At 30.3% G+C, this 23883-nt stretch overlaps 1 protein-coding gene across 5 annotated transcripts in view; it reads left to right on the forward strand.

Moving 5' to 3' along the window:
• LOC124426272 (neuroligin-4, X-linked) overlaps positions 1–23883 on the forward strand; it is a 232320-nt gene that overhangs the window by 71349 nt on the left and 137088 nt on the right. The window lies entirely within an intron of this gene.

Consider the following 23883-nt stretch of genomic DNA (forward strand, 5'->3'; position numbering starts at 1 on the left):
GTTGAAACTAAAGAATAGGAAAGAAAAAAAAAAAAAGATAAACAATTTCATCGGATTATATCGTTATGTATGTTTTAACGTGATAAAAATGATGTTCATAGGGGTGTAAATAAAAACGTATAATATCGCAATAAACGAGATAAGAATGAACGATTCCAAGTGAAATGACAGAAGTAAGTATATATGCATGTCCACGCCTTTGTGTTATCCGCGTGTGCATCTAACCGCGTAAACACTCGCATTTCTCTGCTCACTGATCCTCGAAGAAACGTTCTTTTCTTCCACATTTCGTCTAAGCGAACGGCGAACGATTACGGAAAGGAGAATACCAGTTCTCTTTCCTTTCTTTCGTTTCTTTCTACGAGTTCTTCCCGAGTTATCCACTTCTTTGAGAAAATCGAAACTCGGAATCTATTTCGAACGTAAACGATAATCTTTTATCCTCTTTGACATTAGAGGTGTATTGCTTTCTCGTTGTTTTTCTTTTTTTTTTCTTTCTTTCTTTCTTTCTTTATTCGAGCAAATAAAAACTCTCATTATTACGGGTAATCCTTTATCATATAAACTTTAATACGTTATTCAATGTTTTATTTGTTTATTAACGTATTAAAGAACAGAGACGTAAGAAAGTAAAATTTAGATCGCTTTATACGATCCCTTATCGGGATAAAATTTGATAGTACCTTCGAAAAGCTGCCATTTTATTCTCTGCCAAACCGTATTATTTTCGAAACGTGAGTTTACTTCCAATGGAAAGAAATGAAAATATAAGAGAAACTCATTGGGATGAGTTTAACGAAACACTTGGCACCCGTAACCATTCGAGACTATGGAGGCATCCAAAAAATTCACTCTGTGTTTTCGCTCGAGGTGACCCTCTCCCTTCGTTCGTATTTAGGTCAAACCATTTTTATCCCCACCCGGTATCGCGGCATGCACGTTCGCATTTCAACAATGAAACATCGAAAGGTAAATGTAAACCGGAAACGGATGCAAAGAGGGAGGCAAAGCGGGCTACGAGTACTCGCGTCAAAGTATTCGGCTCGCTGCTTCCCTTGCAAAGACTGTGGAATACAAAAGCACCAATAGCTCGATCCATTTGGAACTAGATCGTACGATGTAAATGTAACTGTAAAACATTACGTTCACGTTGACATTTTCGCCCATATTCTATAATCTTCATATTTATTTTTTTCTTTTTTCTATTTATTATAAGAATGAAAAAACAATGAAGAATTTTTTAATTGATCATAATACGATTATGAATTTCATTATAGCCCATTGATTTATTAAATTAAATCCTACATTTATTTATTAATATTAAATTTAATTATATGCGTGTAATAAGAAATTTAATAATTATTAATTATATTAATATATAAAATTAATGATATAATACTCGATTATTCGATAAATACTCAATTATTTGATAAAAGTTCGTATCAATAATAACAAAAGTCCATATAATTTATTAATAATCATATATACATACAATATATTATTTCATTCGGAAAAGATCTTTATTAATATTAGCGACCATTATCAAAGGAAATGAATGTCGAGATATTCGATCTTCAAGTCAAACCGAAGGAGAACGTTCTCTCTGCTTCCTCTAGCTCTCTGTTACGCGTAACGCAAGTACATCGTCGAGTTGGATGGCGAGACAGCTGCAACGGGTCGTGAGTCGTGCCTAAGTGGCACCCGAACCACAAGAGTGCCTCGAGCTCTCCTATCTAGCTCCTCCTTACGATCCTCGGGGTGTTCATTTGCGCGATACGCTCACCCACTGTATTATTAAATCCGATGGAACGCGTTTTCCTCGATATTCCGGATCGATTTTATTCTAACTGATTGATTAAACAATGATTTCGGAGATATTATTAAATTAATAAGCTTTCGAATTATATTTGCACATTGGTTAACCATCAGGATGCATTTGACATTATTTTGAAATTTCATTAATTAAATCAACGTTAAATTAATCGATTAAATTGCATTAAATATAAAGAATCGATGTTCATATAATTTTCAATTTTCTATTCTAAATAAATGTTTCTTTTATTTTTCTTCTGAACAATACTTGAAATCCTTATTATCATTGGTAATTAACGATCTACTCGAAGTGTATTCGATAAAGGATATATAATTCTGGATAGAACGTATTGATACTAATTGCACTCTGCCTTCGGCTCATTTCATTCTGTACCATAATAGCGCTAAGAGGTTGACTTCAATCGATGAATCGATATATAACATAAGCCATCAGGATAAGAATATTACATCAATTATTTTGTTCAATAGAAGATATTAATTAATTAAAATATTTACGATGTTCAATTCATTTTTTATAGCTATCAAGATTCAAACAAAAAATGTTTTATTTTAATTATAATTTCATTTCTCTTTCTTTAGTATTATTATTTTTTTTTTTTTTTCTTAAATATTATTCTGTTTCATCTTATACGTTTTCAGATTACTATGACAATTTCTTTATCTTCTAGATGATATTCCATTAATCCTTGCTCGTTCCCAGGTCATTTCCATGAAGAATTATGTATATTGTATTTTTATAACGAGAGATAGTTAAGAGTATAAAAAAGGAATGATAGAGAAGAGGAGACAGACAGAGAGAGAGAGAGAGAGAGAATAAAATCCTTATTTCCGAAGTATTTAAAGATAAAATAAAAGAAAGGAAAAAACAGTGGCAGTAAGGGAGTAGAAACCAATTCCACAAAAAGTTTGGGATTCGATTATTAGTTCGCGGTCCGAAAAGTTTTTCTTCGTCTCTCTCTTTCCCTCTCTCTCTCTCTCTCTCTCTCTCTCTCTCTCTTTCTCCCTCCTCGTTCTATCTATCTCTCACTTTTTCATTCTCTTAGATCTTCTCTCTTTTTCTTCGTTTTATTCATCATCAGTTCTCGCATTTCTTTCATTCGACCAAAAATATTCTACCTTACCATTTTCTCCGGAAAGAAGACAAACGTGCAATCACAAATTACTCGACTTTGAGAACTTTGAAAAACGGTAAGTACACTGAGTGCTCGTGCATCAATTTAGTTCCGCTGACTTTTGACGCGAATGTCCACTCTACTCGCGCTCTATATTCTATATATTTCTTTCTCTCTCTCTTTCTCTCTCGTTCGACGTCTTTCTCATTCTCTCCTTCTCATGTCTATATGCCCTGATAACGAGACAAATATACTTTTAGTCTGCAAACCTCGATACGATCGAAATCAAAATATCTGTCGCTTTTCTCGAAATTTATGTGTACTCGATGTACTTTTACTCGCAAATGTAACGCCAGATATTCGTATGGATACGAGAAAACGTCGGTGATTTTGAAATTTATTCTATCTCTTTTTTAGCTGGAATTAATGCGGGAGAAAAGAAAAAATAATTGTTTACGGTCGAATGGATTTCGAAAAATAATGGATTTTGTGATTGGTTAAATATAATTCGGGCTATCTCTCCGATACGAAAAAAAAATTATAGGTACATGTATTATCTACGTTTCATAAAATAAAATACATATGCATTTGTGTGTGTGTGTGTGTGTGTGTGTGTGTGTGTGTGTGTGTGTATGTGTACGCGCGCCTACATGCGTGTGTATATACTATATATTAAACATTCTACATTTATGTAAATATATATGTTCATTTAAAAATACTCCATTTCATATATATATATATATATATTTAACTCATAAAGAAAGAAAAATATGATAGATGATATATTTAAAAAAAAAAATACAATAGTACGACATATAATACAATATCAATATAAAGTACGATGATAAAAAAATTATTGTTTAAAGTAGGTATATCCATTAGGAATAATAGAAGACAATAAATCAATCATTCTTCAGATTCAATGTCGGATTTTTTTCTTTGGGCAATGGACAACGATCTCGCTTATCATTTATCAACAATGAATCAAGAATTATCTAGTGAGGAATATTTCGCTAGGAAAACATCAGCGTAGGATAATACCAAAATATATATTACGACTGAAAAGCCTCTTATTCTCGACCTTAGTTTCTCCGACGTCGTCTTCTTAATTAATTATTTCATAAAGACCGCAATGCGTGGCAAGGACGAGGAAACGTGAAAGAAAATAAAAAGAAAGAAAATAAAAAAGAGAGATAAAAAAGATTCCATCGGGAAAACATCAAAGCTCTTCCATTACCACCAAGAAAATGCTTGAAATGATATTATGAGAAACGCAGATTATTTTTCATAAAGGAAACTTCTATCATAGTCCTTCACTTAATATTTTACATTTTTCTCTTTCTTTCTTTCTCTCTTTCTTTATTTCTTTATTTCTCTCTCTCTCTCTCTCTCTCTCTCACTCTCTCTCTCTTTCTCTTTCTCTCTGTATCTTTTTATTTATCTATCTATCTATCATTTTATATATATATATATATATATATATATATATATATATATATTTTTCTATCTAACGCTCATACATAAAATATTCTGGTGTTGATTTGTTTCTCCCATATTTATGCAAAATTTATTTTATGAATTTGAGAATATAACTTTTATTACTATCACATATTGCTTTTTATATCAAAATTTATACACTCCATATATCTATAATATTATACTCTTTCGTTTTTTTAAATTGATCAATAAAGAATAAAACATTGTATAATATCATATATATATTATTCTCTCTTCTAATCTGATCATAGATAAGAAATATAGAAATCAAATCAAGGAATTATTTCTTGTGTTTTCAATGCAAGACGTTCACGAAAAGCATCGTTAGTATAGTCACTCCTGGGGCTATTATTCTTTTCTCGGTGTTTGAACGAGTGCCAGAGTGGCAGAGAAGAGAGCAAACGCATCGAGCCGAACAAGTAACTGGAGGAAGTTGAAAGGAAGTCGAGGAGAGAGAAACTGGAAAAGGTAACGCTTCTTCTTTTCTCTTTGAGATCGAGGAAAGCGGACGTTTTCGTTCGTTACACATTGTCCCGATTAAAAAACGATTTTAAGGATGATTTACTAGCGACCCAAATTGAATCGCTAATCTAAGTTTGAGAACTTTCCACAGGGAACTGGCTGGAAGGCGAGGTGAATTATAACCTCTGAAAATAGATGTCATCGACCCCCTCTAAGAATGGGGAGGGTGGGAGGTTTGGAGAAGGAGTGGGTTCGACGACGAACTACACCGTCTGAAAATTTCAAATTTCTTCGGTCTCTGAACGAGTTTATAACTTAGATGTTGAAAATGCATTCAGAAAATCGATACTTCAAGTTGATTTTTGACGATTCGAACTTTGTTCTTCTGAATGAATAACGTCTTCTTAAATCGGCGCGAGTTAATAATATAATATTTGAACATAATTGATACATATATATATATATATATATATATATATATGTATGTAAATTTTTGAATCATGTTGCTTTTTTTGAGATTGATCGAAATTATATTTAAAAGAGACGTAATTTTCTTAATTATTATAAAAGGCGTAAACGGTACACCAATCATGAGTTTATTCGAATATTTCAGGAAATTAATGAAACGGAAACTTCTCATAAATATTTATGAGACTCTTCTCGTGGGGATGAAAAGAAAAGAAAAAAAGAAAAAAAAAAGAAAAAAAAGAAGAAAGAGAAAAAGAGGAAAAGACAAAAAAGAGAAAAAGAAAAAACGCAATGCTCTTTCCTTACGAGATTCAGGTTCGAAGGAATAAGCCGTCGGTCTTCTTCGATCGCCATCTTAATTACTTTTCGAGCTGTGCCAGCACACCGGTGAAGCATAATTGTTTTCATCATCACCATAATGGTTGTAGTTCAAACGGAACACGGTACTTTCCAAAGGTAACGACGCCTTTAACCACCGCCACATCTATAAGATCTTATACAACGAGGAAGATTGTTTCCACCAGTTAAAGCCCACCTTTCATCGCGTTTTTCTCATAGAACCTCCATCCACCTCCACCTACCTCCACCCACCATCCCCGATCCCTTCCTTCTTCGATGCCCTTTAGCCTGTCTCTTTTACGCTCAAACTTTGAATTTAATTCTCTAGTACGTTCGAAAGAATGCTTCGAAAGAAAGAAAGTATAAAAAAAGGAAAGTAACTTTTCAGTATCATGATACTTGTTTCAGATAAAACGAATGTAAATATGTCTCGGTTGAATTATTTAAGAACGCGTTTCTATATCGAGGATGGTTTTATCGGTTGGTAAATATGATCTCGATATTATCGTCACACATCCCTTCTCGATCGAAAGTTCGATACATCGAAAAATGTTTCACGATTTATTATGACTTTCACATAAATATTAAGTTTCTCTCTTGGGTATACCTTAGACCTTTTTATTATTTCAATTTTTGGCAGATGAATTATCGACGATACGTCAATGATAAATGTAAATGATAAAAATTTACAATTGAATCTACTTGATCGATCTACGTTATTTATTAAGAACACGAATTCATTGTAATGAATACAATTCTCCCTTAACTTCATGTAATTATATTTGTTTAAATTTATATCTGTATCTTTCCTCGAAACAAAAAGAAAAAAAAAAAAGAAAAAAAAGAAAACAAAGAAAAAAGTTTTTGTTTTAATTAAATTCTTTATAATATCTTAAGAGTATTGTATTTGACGAAGTTCTACTACAAACAGAGAGACAGAAAGAAAGTATGAAAGGAAAGAAGAAAGAAAAGAAGAAAGAAATAAACAAAGAAAGAAAGAAACAAAGAAAGAAAGAAAGAGAATGCATCAGTTCAGCGTCACGTTCGAGAATGTCACCATAGAGGGGTGAAAAGAAGAAAGAAAAGAAACAAGAAAAGTGAAGAAGCCGGCACGCAGAGAGCGTCGTGAAAATTGAAAAAAAGAATAATGAGGAAGGCGATGTGCAGGCTAGTCATCGTCCGGACGTGAACTTAGAAGGGAGGGTCAGAGTACGAAGAAAGAGGGTAGAAATGGTAGATGAGTTGAGTTGAATGTGCGAGAATGCGAAAGCCACATGCTTGCTGTTACTCGTACTACGTAGAACATACTAGTGTACCCTTTTACTACTCGACCTTCTATGCAAAACATTTTTCTTCTTGAAAATTTTGCAACTCTTATTTATTTATTTCATAAGATATTTTTTTAAATATTATTTTCGCCAAAAATCAATAATATATGTAATTAATGTAAATATCAAATAATATATGAATATATATATATATATATATATATATATATGTTATCATAAAATTATAAAATTATTACATACATATTTGTTATTGTAGAATTATTATATTATATTTTATTATAAGGTTATTATATATCGTTTCAAATAATAACACGATCATCTTTACTTGTTTCAACAATTTTTAAAGTATGAATTTAAAAATAACATAAAGATTATATCTATTAGAATCAATAAGAAAGAAATTTCGAAGATTAATGATTATTATTATAAAAGGAAAGAAGTTTTAAAATTTCTAACGAGTTCTTAATAAATTTATTTACGAAAATACTATATTTATCTAATAAAAATATCTTCTATTTCAGAAATGGAAGATATTTCAGAAATGGAAGATATTTCTGAAAAAATTTCACGTGATTATCTTGTTCGTATAATGTTGGACATTATCGTAAAAGAAAAACGGCGTCCCTGCTAATTTGGATAGTTTGCCTTGTTTACTGGATTACCTCTTTACCGTCGGATTTTTCGTTTAAAAAAAATTTGACGACAAAATCGATAAAAGCAAAGGGAAGCATCGAAACTGTAGTGTAGAAAGAAATAAGAAGAAAGAAAAAGTTAACGAACAAGCTTCAATTTTAATATTAACCCTTTGAACTTATCGGGCAAAAGTTACGTGAAACGCGCGCATATTCAATTATAAAGTGACTAGCGTGTGCTAGGTATCAAACGCATCAAAGAGGAACACGATTGTATGAGGGAACAGTAAAAATGTTGATAAAAGAGAACGAGCAAGTGGCGAGTGAATGTACGAGTCCGTTAGAATTCTTTCACCTCTATCAAAAGTCAGAAGAAAGAATGGAGGTAAAATAATAGAGGTACAGATATTCGTTTTATAAGGTGGGCCATTTGAAGTGTTGCTACGTATTCCTCAAAAAAAAAAAAAAGAAAAAAGAACGAACAAAAATACAACAAATTATTTTATGCAGATATATATTGTATATATAGAGTAAATTGATGATATATATATATATATAGATTTGATGAATAGAATATAATTTTTGTTCTAATTTTTCCTAAGAAAAAAAACATATGAAACGAGTGTTATTTGCTTTCTCGTCGATGTTGAAAAAAAGAAAATAGATAAAAGGAAAGTAATTAATGGTACGTTTAACGTACAAGAGATACCTTAACGAATCTCGACGTTCCACATACACACAAAAAAAAAAGAAATAGGATTTGAAAGCTCTCGACATAATAGTTCGTTGCAACGCTTTATACAGTCCACCTTGTATATATGTAACACAATAAGCTACTAACGAAACGACGCGGACGAGGCAATGCGTTTGTAATAATGAGAACTATTTTGAGAAACTGGCTAACTCAAAGACAAACTTCCCTTATACTATATGTTTAACAAAAAAAAAGGTAGTCAAAGAGGTTGTATTAAAGTGTGAAAAACAGAAATGGACAAATAGAGAAAAAAATGGAACGCGATATCGTCATCTCATTTTACTTTTCGATATTGATTTCTGTACGTATTTTCTCTATTTCATTTAAATGTTAAAAAATAAAAAAAAATTCAAATAAAAAAAATACTTTATTTTATTTTATTGAAAAATAGCCATATGTCATTATAATTTATATATATATATATATATATATTTTTTTTATAAAGGAATTGTCAATAATACATTTTTTCGTATCATAATAATTTTGATATCTTGACGTTGTCATTACGATAATAAATTATTTTATTTTATGAACGAGTTATGGAAATTTTAAATGGACGTTGTTTATACATTTTAATGTTAAATTAAAAATATTGGAAAATACTGTGTAAAAAATTGATTACTTCAAGAAATTATCTTGAAATTTTTCATCTAAAAGGTATAATAAAAATTCAATAACTTAGCACTATCGCGTAATATCTATCGTTTTATTCCATCACTCTTACTCGCATCGAACGAAGGAGACAAATCGCGTGCATACCGATAATCTCGAAATTGCTGGACTATCGGAAGCAGAGCGAAAGATAGAGATAGAGAGAGAGAGAGAGAGAGAGAGAGAGAGAGAGAGAGAGAGAGAGACAAAGAGAGAAATAGAGAGAGATATATATATATATTATATACAGAGAAAGAGAGAGAGAGAGGGAGAGAGAGGAGAGAGAGAGAAAGAGAAAGAGAGACATCGATTGAACGTTTCGGGCGCAAATTATACGTGATCGCGATTTATCGGGTGGCCGAATGGACGAATGGATGGAAATGTGTATGTGCGAGAGAGAGAGAGAGAGAGAGAGAGAGAGAGAGAGAGAGAGAGAAAGAGAGATGAGATAGAGATAGAGAGATAGAAAGAGATAGATAGAGAGAGGGATAGAAAGAGATAGATAGAGAGAGAGAGAGAAAGAGAGAGAGAGAGTAAGTGAATGAGTAAGCGAGGGGGCAAAAGAGAGAGAGAGAGAGAGAGAGAGAGAAATATACTCATGTCAGGATCGTTTAGAAGACGGCAACGATCGATCATTCCAGCCAGTTCAACGTAGCCACGATTGTCGTGCTTGGTCGTTCATCGATCCATCAAACGGAAGATGCTTAAGAGAGAGCTTCCGTTTTCGTTTCCTTCAAGAAATAAACTGTATATATAAGATGCTTTATAGATTATATATATATATATATATATATATATATATATATGTTTAATAAAATGATAAATTGATATATATATATATATATATATATATATATATATATATAAATGGCTGAAATTAAATTTTAGAGATTAATATTAGCATAATAAATCAAAGACAAAAAAGACTTCGATAAAATTACTATAATAGTGATCGCATGCTTCCTTCGCATTAGACATTTACATACCATTCATATCATTATCTTTCTGCTTCTTTTATTTCCTTTTTTTTTCTAAAAGGAAAAAATGATTATTTATCACGGAACGTTCTTGCATTTGTATGTACAGAGTGTCTTCATTTTAATATACCAAAGTATATATATATATATATATATATATATATATATATATGCTTATACATATATATTGCTTTTATATAAGTTGAATTATATAAGCTGTTTTCATTCAAAATCAATATAAATAGAGTTTTGTATTTTTATTATCAAGTTATCTAGCTGTCTGATTTGATAGATAACAAAAAATATTTTACGAGTTGACATCGAGTATTCACACTGTATACCTATACGTGTTTCGCATTTCATGCGATTCGAGCTTTCTCTCATGGTTATAAAGAAGTCAGCTCAGGTATTTATTTGCTGACTTACTGTACTGACCACAAAGGAAGTAGAAAAGATACGGGAGAAGTAAGAAAGGAAGGTAGAGAGAGAGAAAGAGAAAGAGAGAGAAAGAGAGAGAGAGAGAAGTACAATGAAAAGGCGAAATCGCTGTGAAGCTTTTACGATCTTCTATACGTTACATTAGAATTGGCTTCGAGCTTACGTTCGGACGACATCCTGAAAATTCTTAGAAATCTTCGGTGGAATGGATAATAAATTATAGTACTATATTTTCGATGATCGTCGATGTATAATAATTTATAATAATGTTTCTTATAAAGTTTTCTAAACTATTTCGATATATTTTATTTTATTACAATACATAATTTTTTAATTATAAAATTATTAAATCATTTGAAAATTATTATTTATCGTACAAATACTATTATCATTATATCATACTCGTTATTATGTTATCATATTATTATATTTATTATATAGTATTACTTTGTCATTTCATAAATTAATAGATATAAGAGGAATACAGAAAAAAAAAAGAAAAAAAAGTTTCATTATTTCCTCTATTAATTAATCACGTTTTCTTTTCTCTTCCCTTTTAAATGCTCTGAAGTAATATGATTTGTATTATTTTCAATGGTGTCCATTTTATCTTTCTTCTTAGAGATTAAACTGAAAAGAAACATTTTCGTTGGAAAATCGGACGTTCGATCACGAAAGAAAAACCGACTTTAAATTCGTAATACGATTCCTACCGAGCGTATAACGTTCGAGCAAATCGATAAAACCCTCGAAATGTCTCGTGGTACACGATAAAGTCGACAATGCACGTTTCTATGTAGTACAATAATTCGCGATAAATTTTGAAATGATTCACGTAGAATCGACTAATCGTTTATAATTGTTAACGTGACGATAAAAATTGATAGTATTATATGAAGCGCTTTACGTTTATCAACTTTTTCTCCATAAAGTCCGCAAATATCATCGCATAACTTGAATTTCTTTCAGTTTTAGAGATAGAAAATCAAACGATTTGAAATAATTTGCTTTGATGTTAATAAAATTGTTTCTTTTTTTTTCAATTTTTATTCTTTATTCTTCGTTTTATCTGTTTCTCCTTTCTATCAATCGATCATGAGCTGTTAGTTTTTTATCAAATTACTATCAAGAATGTCAACAATTTAAAAGAATCGTTTAATCAATGTCGATCATAAACATTGATTTTGTTTCTATTACTATTACTTTTTGTTCGTTTATCATTAATATTATATTTAATATATCACAATATATCGTTAAATAAAATATTTTTATAAAGAACATAAGAAAAATGTCTCTTTCATATAAAATATTTTGAAATATAAAATAAATTTTAACAAGAAATATACTTGACATCAATCGTTTGGTTTATTTTAGTCGTCGAAAGAAAAGAAAAATAATTCATAAAGAATATATCAGACGAATCATGATTAATAATTTGCAGCATATGCATCGAAATAATTGGGTACTATTACTACGTCAAACTCATCACAGAAGAATATCTTTCTCTCTCTCTCTCTCTCTCTCTCTCTCTCTCTCTCTCTCTCTCTCTCTTCTTCGTCTCTTTATTTTCTTACATTACGTACGATAGAAACCAAACTTCTTCCAAATTATGAAAAGTTACGTAAAACAGCCGATTGAATTTCACGAATATAACAGGCAAGACTTTGAAACAGTTTCGTCGAAAAGACACACCCGTTTGCAGGTAAAATTACGCAATGCTCTGGTCTACGTTGTCGCATTCGCATAAATTTGCATATATTACGTTCGTGTACTTAAAAGTTAAAACATTACGGATGATCTTGATGGTTAAAAAGTAAATTAAAAAAAAAAAAAAAAAAAAAAAAGGAAAAAAAAGAAAGAAGAAAATGAAAACAAAAGAAGGGAAAGAAGAAACTTAAAATTCGAAAATTTCATTATTTCTTTAATTTCAATGTTCAATGATTAAAATTTTGACTTAACTAATTTTCCATTTTTCCATCAATGGCCGAAAACTTTCGTATTCCTTTCTGAATGTTTAACTATATGGAAAATCGGAACGAGTCCGACATTCTCGAAAGCATAAAAGAGACATTAAAAAGATTTTCTAGAAGATCTGAGGCTCGAGAACGGTCTAGGGAATTTGGTGAATATTGGGAACTCAGAGAAGTCTCGAGATTCGAGATAGTCCGAGAGGTTCCTCGCGTTCGTCGAATAATTCCCATATTTGCGTAGCGTTCCTAATAATAGAAAAGAAAATAAGAATGGAATATTAATAGTAATATTATATGATGTTATAATGAATTATAATTTTGAGAAAACGAATGAGATAGACAAATGATATGTTCGAAAATACATTTTTATGAAAATAATGATAAATGAAAATGTTGTGTTTCAGTTTAGAATATCATATATATACATATATATATATATATATATATATATATATATATATATATATGATAAATGAAAATGTTGTGTTTCAGTTTAGAATATCATATATATACATATATATATATATATATATATATATATATATATATATATGTTTGTGTATATGTCTGTCATATATATGTGTGTGTAGATAGGAAAACATTGAATTAGAATGCAATATCACATACAAAGTGTATATAATTGGTATATAATTAGATTTGTATATAAAGTGTATATAATTAGACTTTAAAGACATTTAAAATTTTCTTAAAGTACGGTATAGAAAAACGATAAATTGAAAAATGAACTATTTAGTATATAATCATAATTAAAAGAATCTTTTCATTTTTATTGAAAAATTGATTGGCTTCAATTTAAAATATTATTATATGTATCTCAATGGGAAAACTTTGAACTCTTTTGAACTAAATTAAAATGAATATAATTAAACATTAAAAGTATTTCTATAAAATGAAATAATAATTTATTATCTTAATAAAAACGGCAAAATATAAATACTATCGTGGTTTGAAAGGAAAACAAAAATGAAAAGAGAAAGGAACAATGAATGCATCGGTTTAATTTAAACAACTACACAAAGATTATCTTCGGCTTTCTTAAATGAATGAAAGAATGAAAGGAAAAAAAAAAGTAAAAAAAAAGGATTACAAGGTAAATGCCGAAGAGCGTAATTACTTCTTTTGTTAAATTCTATTAATTCTAATCACCAAAAAAAAACCTCGAAAACTCCTTGTTCGTTCCTAACGAAGCTTTTAACCAAGATTTTCTTGCTCTTGAAGGACTGTCCAACCACGAAAGCCAAGATCCAGAATTAGAGGAGAAAGGAGAAATAAAGGATATCTCTCCTTTTTTCGACTCCTCGTATTTTTCCTTGGCTACTTGAAACTCGAAACGAAAAGAAGGCGTTGGCTTGGCCGTCTTGTACATCGCCGACTGTTTCGAGCACTTAAGAGACCGGTGGGAAATTATTACGTTCTTACGTCTTTTTCTTTTTATCCCTCTTCATTTTACAATACCTGGTATTTTACGATGAGAAAAGAATTCAGTGGAAAATCGAATATTTAGATTTATTCATTTGATCGCAATTTACAAATCCTTTGATATTATTATTATTATTATTATTATTATTATTATTATTATTATTATTATTATTTCATTCTTTATATAAATATTTATTTATTATCGAAAATATTCTATTGTCTGAAATTTAAGAGATTTTAATAACAAAAAAAAAATTAACAATCAATTAATCAATCAATTAATTCTATTATATATGTCATTGTCACGTTTTTTACTTTACTTTTGATAAAGCTTATATTTCTCGACATATAGAAAATATAAAAAGAGAGAAAACCCTTTACAATCGTTTGATTTGTCACGATACAGCGAAAGGATCGATCGATATGATTGAAATGTCATTGAAGAGAAAAAGAAAAAAGAAAAAAAAAGAAAAGAAATAATTGAAAATTCGATTCGAACACGAGACGGGACAAACTGCAGGAAATTAGAAAAATCTTTTCTCGAAACGGAATTCGACGATCGGCGACATTTCCAAGATAGTTTATCTCCTGGAAAGGTCCGTCCTCGACGAGATATAAGATTCGAAGAAAGATTCCATCTGTATTCTCTCGAGGAATATGTAATTTCCGACGGACGTTTCTATATTCTATTCTGCGTGCACTCTAGCATACCAGATTAGCATCGAATGTATTTGTGTTTTGTTACTACAGAAAATCTACCTTGTATTACACGTAAAGGGCGAATATCTTGAGGCTAGAAATTCCTATTTCTTATACTTTTCATCTTTAAATTATACATCTCGTATAATTTTGAAATTATAAAATCTGATAAATAATCCCTCTTTACAAATAAAATATATGAAGTATTTCTTCCAAATTTTATTAAATTTTTAATATATTTACAAGTCTACTGAGAAATTGGCGTGATATATAAAATTTAACTTTGTGATTGGATTTGTGATAAAAAGAAAAGAAAAGAAAAGAAAAGAAAAGAAAAGAAAAAAGAAGATAGAAAAAAGAACTTTAGAAAACTCAGTTAAAATTTGCTCGTGTCTTTAATTATACATTTCAAATAAAAACGTTAATATATACGCTTACGTTTGTGAATTATTAACTACGTGTGTTTTCTGTCTTTAATCTATTTTCAAGCTTAAGAAATATTTGCGTTTCATTATTTTACCAGACTTCCATTAACGACACAATATTGTACGTGGTTATCGAAGCATAAAGTATTATTAAACCGCTTAATACAATAAAGTCCTTTGTTTTAATTAAAACGTTCGGCCCACTGGTGCGCTATATATTCGTCTGATAATAACATAAACAATGGCTTTTGTTACGTATCAGGTAAATAAGCTAATTAGTATGAACACCCCTCAGGGAAGAACGTGTGCTTAACGGATCGTAAATACTCTTAAATAATCGATTCCTCATCTAGGTGTTCCTTCAAGACGCATGTATTAATTATGTTTAAAATTCGTTTGACGCTATGAGATAACTTATTTCCCGAGAATTTATTCCAAAACGAACGAAATTAAAATAGTAATGTATATAATGTAAAATTTATCCTTACAATATCAAAACTAACCAATTTACTTTATGATAGAATTATCAAATATAATTTTGAAAGATAATCTTCTTTTCTTTTCTTCAATACAATTTCAAAGTTACATAATATTATAGAGAGTCCAACAGGTTTTTTAAAGTAATTTCTTATAAGAAAAAAAAAAAAAATACAAATAGAATATCATACGAAAGAAATCCATACATTGAATGAATATTATTTACCGACGAACCTGATCCTCTGTTCATGTAAAATACTGTTCCAAGAAAATCTTCGTTCTCAAATTGTGGAACATATGTAAACGTCAAAATTCTATGTAGTTTTTATCAGTCATACATATGTGAATGCTTGTTGTATAACGAAACAGTTGTGTCTTACTTTGAAGTTACGCGCGTTCGATTCGCTTAAGAGGATTCGTTACAATAGAAGCGTTCATCAGACTACTCAACGGCTTGCGAGTCTGGCGAGTATCTATCTATTTAATTAACGGCGTTCCATTTGCTTTCAATCTACCTGTGAACTTCCTTTGCCCTTAGCATGCGGTTAGCGTGCAGTCGCGTAATGGAACGAAGCCATAAGCTCTTTCTCGGTCTATCTCTCTCTCTCTCTCTCCCTCTCCCCCTCTCTCTCTCTCTCTTTGTCTACTTTACCACGAGAGAAACGTTGTCCACTTCTACATCTCCTTAACAGTATTGATCGCGTTATAGTTAATAATCCTCTTTGATGTATCACGATGAAGCATTACGATGTTCTAACTCAGCAAAAGAAAATATATATATATATATATATATATATATATATATATATTTATTTATTTATTTTTATTTTCTCTTTTCTCTCTCTTTGTGTTTATCTTTTCATATTTCTCTCTGTCTGCTCTGTGTCTATCTATCTGTCCGTCTGTCCGTCTATCAGTCTATCTATCTATCTCGCTCTCCTGCACTTTTTTCCTCTCTCTTTCTCTCTCTCTCTCTCTCTCTCTCTCTTTCTCTCTTTCTTCCCTTTTGTTTTTTCTTTCCGTACATAAAAGTAATTGATGGCTTAATTTATAATTTACCTTTGTTATTATTTATAATTAATTAAAGAGAGGAAATATTACACTGTGGATTATATTTGTTATTTTGTCTACGAAATCTCAACAAGAGAATATTTACGTTTACGACTCTTTGATGATCATCATTATGCATCCATTCTTTTTTTCACAATCCACCTCTATTTTACAATTTGAACGCGAATTAATTATTTTATCGATATCTTTCGAAATAAGGTATCTCTATCGGGTTAGAAATGTCGGAGCTTGATTGTGACTTCGATTGAAATAAAATCGAAGTTCCTGGAAGAACGGGAAAAATAAAAAAGAACATAGAAAAATTCTTATTGAATGGAGATCGAGCGGCTACTCGACCGTTAAAAAATGCATGCGATGCTTCGTACAAACCGTCGGTTGCACGACGTGCATGCCGGCAATTTTTCGACGTCATGCTACTTCCTCTAGTTCGCATTGGAATTTAGTCGAGTGTTTTCTCGAGAAACGGTTTGAAAACAATTCGATTCGCCAATGGAAAAGACAAAAGGAATTCTATTTACAATATTGTGCCTTTTAATCGATAAAGAAAACATACTTCCTTGTGACTGACTTGACTATTGTAAAATAATATATAAAAATAAACAATTGAAAATTTATATTACGAGTATATTAATCGTACAATATCAAATATAGATAACATAATATTATATTGAAAGAAAAAGGAAAAAAAAAAAAAGAAAAATATGAAATAAGGATCAAAAGTTTAATCGGAGCTTAAATGTGTTAGATCTAAATCTAATCTAAATTCGTTGTTTTCTATAAATCTATATAACACGATTGGAAAGAAGCCAAGCGATTGTTCGAATTATGGGATTAATCGTATGCACGATAGGATGCTATTGATGGCCTCGAGACTCAACGTGGCGTTAAGCAATAAATTACCAATCGTGGTTGCGCACACACGTCGCTTGTGAATTCTCGTTCATCGATTGATAGAAGTGAAGAGACAAAGCAGGTGTGTATGCTCGATAAGGTTTCGTGTTTACCAAACAACACGGCACAAAGGTTATGTTTAAGAAATTTTTATTTTAATACCTATTTCCTTGCTGTACGAGTTTGAATTATTCCAGAAGAATCAGTAAATACGATGAGAAAGTGATTTTGCTTATCACTGAAATTTAACAAGAAATTTCTCTCTTTCTTTCTTCATTATATATAAAAGTTTTTATTAATTATTAATTTTCTTTTATGAATCTTATAAATGATAACAATTGTAACACGTTTTTGAAAAAATTAAGCACTAATAGTCGACATTGATTTAAATCAATAATTATGATTGAAGCTTAAACGTGATCACGTCTTTTATGAAATATTTATGTGAATATTTTGATGATAAGCTGATAGCCTAATACGATGCCATTATCAATGCTTATCATGGACCTTGCAGTGTCTGCTATCCTCCAACACGAAATTAGCTGTCGCACGATTCCCAAAGGAATCGACCCGAAATGCAACGCGTATGTAACGGACTCTAATCTCCGGTCAGCCTTATGTTGTTGCTTCTAAAGCTCTTACGTTTACCGTAATCTCCTGCCAGAACGTATAATAATTTCAACTATTTCAAAAACTAAATTAGTCGATTAATTATTGAAAAATTGTAGAAACCTAAACTAATTCGACAAAATAATAATGTTATTTAATATTAAACGACACTGAGTTATCATTTTCTGATTTTGAGACACTAAACAATTTAACGTAGAATTATTGGCAGAAATAATTAACCGATATAATCCTTGATAAATGCGTAACATCTGATTAATATGTATCCATGTTGCAACAATATATGTCAAATTAACAAATAATAATCTGTGGCTTAATATCGTATGAATACATAAAAATATAAAACATAAAATATGTTCATAATAATACAATGAGAAAACGTGAAAATAATAACGATAAGAATGAAAAAATACATAAATTTAATTCATTCGATATTATTTAATATAATCATATATTCTGAAACGAATTGTTCGATTGATTTTAACGTGTGATAAAAATAATTAAAATAATAATAATATATATATATATAATATTATTTCAACAAAATATATAATATTAAGTTAATAAATAAGTAATGTGTGTAATATGTATGTGTTTTAAAAATATTCAATAAGAAATATTGAAAATTCTCTATCCAATTCACATAGACTATATCTATTTAATTTAAAACAGATTTAATTCGTCGTTAAGTTTACATAAAAATGTAGTATGAGATTCAACGATAGACCGATCTTTTCGCTTAACTTTTCATCTTTTCGATGTTTATTTTATATTCTTTTAAATTGCTTTTAAATTCTTCGATATTGCGAAAATACGTCATATCAAATAACTCATCGTAGCGCATGCATAATGGCGAAATTATAGTTATTTCGGAGTTTCGCACGGAGCACAAAAATCAACCGTATAATTTTGCGATAAGCGGTCGAGATATATATATATATATATATATATATATATATATATAAAGAGAGAGAGAGAGAGAGAGAGAGAGAGAGCCATCGAAATCAAAACGAACAGAGACTCCGGAGTCTATTCTCACGAAACGACGTAGAATAAGTGAGCTTATTCGGATTTTCATGCATATTTTTCGACGTTCTCTCGGCCTCTCTATAAACTCACCACGACGAGCGATTGATTGACCGCGAATCATTTCTTTTTTCCATAATGTTTTATTTTCTTCGAATAACATTTTTTTTATTTCTTTTTATAAATAAACGCAGATAAATCATACGATAAACAGTACATATGCGATTCAATAAATTGATCTCTCAATTCAATTAGAATAGAAAAAAAATGTTATTTTTGATCATCTTATAACACGTGAAAATATAAGCATTTTAATAGACTCGTTAGAACGTTACGATGATTATATTAATATTCTTGAAATTAAAACGCAAATTTAATTTTTTGAAATGTCAAAAAAAAAAAGAAAAGAAAATGCAGGAAATTCTTTTATTCGAATCTTTTACATAAACCCTGCATTACGGTATTCGTATGTATCCATTTCGCGATCAGTGCGAATATTTAACGAATAACTGTTATCTAAATGATACAATTTGCTTTTTCAAAATATATTGAAAATATTTGTTGATCAAAACGATTTCCTATTATTTCGTTGTCATTTAACTTTTTAAAAAGAATTTCGATCGCGACAATAACATTTTTCAAATATTTAGATTGAAGAGGAATGAAAGGAATTTTTAAAATTAAAAACGAGAGAAAAATATGTTATAATATTTGCGGATTCATTTGATCGGAAACTTTATGGTACCCATTGAAAATCAATGCCTGCGCGAGCTTATCGTTTACGGCGATCAATCGAGCGGATTTGACGTCTCTCTTCAGAACACATTTCCCGAGTTAGTGGATCGATCGCATTGTCGAACGGTCATTGTCCTTGCTCTTCCGGTACGTTTTTCTTGTTATTTTCCTTCCTTAGGAAAGACGTCTTTTAATGCTACGGATTGTCTTTACTCGACACGAACGACCTAAAAGGGGAGTCTTGCCTGATGAAAACGGATCAATAAAGATTAAGGAATTTTCACATTTTTGTACTTAATTACATTATCTTGACGTCGATCTTATTTCTTTAATGTTCTTTAAATTACCTACGAGAAGATATTTTGTGAATATAATAATATTTTTTGAAATGTCAATAAATATTAATTGTTTAACTATAATTAAATATAGGATTAAAATATATTTTATAATATCGATTTATTTTTACTTTGACGTTACTTAATTAACCCTAAATATTGAAGGATCGTCAAAGAAGAATCATTTCTTATAAAATATTCATACCTTATTCGTTAAATAATATAAACTATTGAGCTATTGGAATAAACCATACACCTACGAAAACAAAATATTTATACACCTAAGGTTAAATGTTCAGCTTCTATGTTTAAGATGGAAACTAGAAAATTCATACCCAGGAAGTTTATAATTAATGCAAACCTTTGCTATGGTCTACGGTATACTCACGAATGGGTAATTTCCTTGTACCTTATCCTTAGGTATTGGTGGAAAAGTTAATTATCATGAGCCAACTAACTTAAGGGAAAGAACAACATCGTCAGATTATATACGTATTAAACTATATAGTAAATAATTTTAATATGACGAAATAAATTACAAATGATAAAATATTATTAAATAATTAATAAAAATAATAAATATAAAATAAAAATGGTGATACTTCATTGTATCAAGATATTTTCTATATAAAATAATAAAGAAGAAAATAATTAATATTTGTATTACAAATATCATTAATCAAGGGGTATCTCTTTACATATGTCGCATCGCATAAATTTAATATTCTCACGCGATAAGAAAGAGTTATGTTCTTAACATACAATAAGTCATATGTCATACAAATATCAGTAATAAAATTACGCAAAGGTTCATAAAATTTCGTTATATTCGAAAGGCATTTTCTACGGTTACCATATATAGCTCTGCTTTAAATTAATGTTCCAGAAACACATACATACACACGTGCACACACGTATATACATACTCATAGACATACACACACGCATATAAACGCGTACGTTTCACGTATCCGCTTTGAACCGTTCATTCGTGTTCGTTCGGAAACTCGAATTAATTCGAGTTGAATCCCCTTCCTTGTTCTCTTTTCCTTCTTTTTTTTCCCCTATCTCTCAAAAATCGATATCAATTTACACGTAACAAAAAACGGCGTTAATGTCAGTGGCATGGGAAAATGGAGACTACCATGTCTGTCTATGAACGCGAAAATTCATATTGGACGACGCAATATCCTGCTGCAATTCGAGGTCGTTCGAACAATCAACGCATACGATCGAATTGTTTCAGAGGCCAAATGTATTCCAAGAACTATCCCTGCCGACATTCGATCCTTTGACGAAGTTTCTGCATTGAGAACGAATCACGTACAATGACTAAGATGATATCGTTCCGTACTACTACTATAGGCACAACTTTGAGTGAATTCGCAAATAAACTTTTCTCGTTCAAATCATGAAACGATCTTAGATATTACTCCAGAAGTTAGTACGAATGAGTATGGATTGGAATACTAGATTGAATTAGATTCTATATATATAGAGAGAAAGAGAAAGAGAAAGAGAGAAAGAGAGAGAGAGAGAAAATATATATTAGATACGTATGTAGATATTTATTGTAAATCGTTATAGTTTCGCTGACAATAATTAAAATTGTATAAAATAATGACGACGGAACTAATAAAGATCAAGAGTTAAGATTGTTAAAAATTCAAGATAGATCCTTGGTAAATCGTAATCTTTAGTCCAATTCTTGTATAACTATTCGTAATGAGAAAAGAAAAGAAGAGAAGGAAAATCTTTTAAACGAGATAAAACTGAGGGAAAAGTTTTCAAATTTTTTATCAAAGTACAAACGAGATAAAAGCGAATAATCGAATAAATAGGAAAGGGACCGTCAATGATTTGCGACGCTTTTAGCTTAGCCAATGATTCGACGCAAATTTAGTCATCCGCATGCACGACTAAGAAAGTTCTCTGTTCAAATGCAAGCCAAAGGAAAGAGCAAACACACCTTCCGCTCGTTCACTCGTTCGATTCCTCCTCCTCCCTCGTGCTTCTCGCACTACTACCCTTTACCTTTGTTATTTGCGCGGAACTAAATTGAATGGTAGAATGGCAGAGCTCATTGACGTTAATCCTATACTCATCGCCATTGAGAGTACATTTTTGTCATTCGCCTAACGGGAAAGCTATTCCTAGAAATCCCTCGGAGATTTCTTCGAGAACATCAGGAACATTTGGAAGAACGTCTTTCGATCTCTTTTCCAATGACAAGTACCTATGATATTCGTTGAAAAAGCCGAGAAATAGATTTCCTTCGTTTTTTTTTTTTCGATAATGGCAATGAATTGAAATTTCTTTATGCTTCGATTCTTTTATCTCTCAAAGAAGGCCATTGCAAATTTTAATTTATTTCTTTCTCTTTATTTTTTCTTTCTTTTTTTTTTTTACTCTCTTCAATTTTTTTTACCTCGCCATAAGTATTTCCATCAATGATCGATTTTATTTCATTTTCTTTCCCACGTGAGAATTTCATAAGAGAACGAATTTTGTCCTTCACAATGCGTTTAAGAAAGGTGGAAAAAGGAAAATAAAAGATGATTGTCTCGTGTAGATAAACGTGAAAAATTAATCGTACGAGAGCACGTAGATACAATTTCTTTTCTGTGAATCTTTGAATCGGTCACGTTGCTGTCGGCAAAGAACGAGAAGGAAAAAAGAACGTAGAATGAGAACGGACGCTGTATTGTCGTCGAGGCTCGACCCAAATATTTCTAAGCGACCGATTTATTATATCGCCCGGGCATCCGGACGTTTCGTTCGTTTCCGCGATAAATCCGAGTCGAGTAACCAAAAAAAAAAAAAAAAGAAAAAAAAAGAAAAAAAAAGAAGAAAAGAAAAAAGAAGAAAGAAAAGAGAAAAAATAGAAATAAGAGAACAACCTGAAAGACTGTGGACACGATCGTTTACGAGCCATTGAATCAAATTGTATTATGGGTGGTACTGTTCAGGGTAAAAGTAGAAAGGAGTTCAACAGAGGATCCGGTAAGAGGTTACGCTTGTGTTTTACAAATTGGCACTCTTTCTGGATCTCGAATTCAATCGAAGTAACTCTCTACCAATATCTGCTCGAAATTCACCAAACGAATACAAGATCTCTTCTAATTGAAGATAATTGTTCTAATGTACGAGTACGAGAAATCATTAAATCTTTCTTAATGAGTTCAATGTTCACTCTCAGATATTCATTCTCATAAAGCATTTCAATTCTAAATAACAATAAGAAATAGAGGAAGAGGAAGAAGAAGAGAATATATAAGAAGAATAATGAGAAAAATAAAAATAAGCTTATATATTTTCAAATTCGACTCCAATTATCATAGAATTAAAATAGATTATTGTTAATTTAATTAATAAATAAATAACATACAAATTTATGACTTATTATTGTCACATTGTATCAAAATATTTGTTAATGATCGATATTTAAGATTATCCGACGACTATATATTTATAATCGTTGAATTTATACATTAGAAACGATTTGCAAGATAATCTCGCATTTCATATTATTAATTGAATATTGATTAAAAATCTAAATTATGATAGATTTTAATTTAATTTTTCAGTTAATTTTATCTTTCTAACTCCATGTTTAAACAATCTAAATATATGCATATGCATCTATATACTTATAATTAAATGTAATTATTTAATTATGTAAATATAATCAAACATCTGTCTCGTAATGTACTGTTATAATTACTATAATATGAA

This window comes from Vespa crabro, chromosome 8, assembly GCF_910589235.1.
Source record: "Vespa crabro chromosome 8, iyVesCrab1.2, whole genome shotgun sequence".
Lineage (NCBI taxonomy): Eukaryota > Metazoa > Arthropoda > Insecta > Hymenoptera > Vespidae > Vespa > Vespa crabro.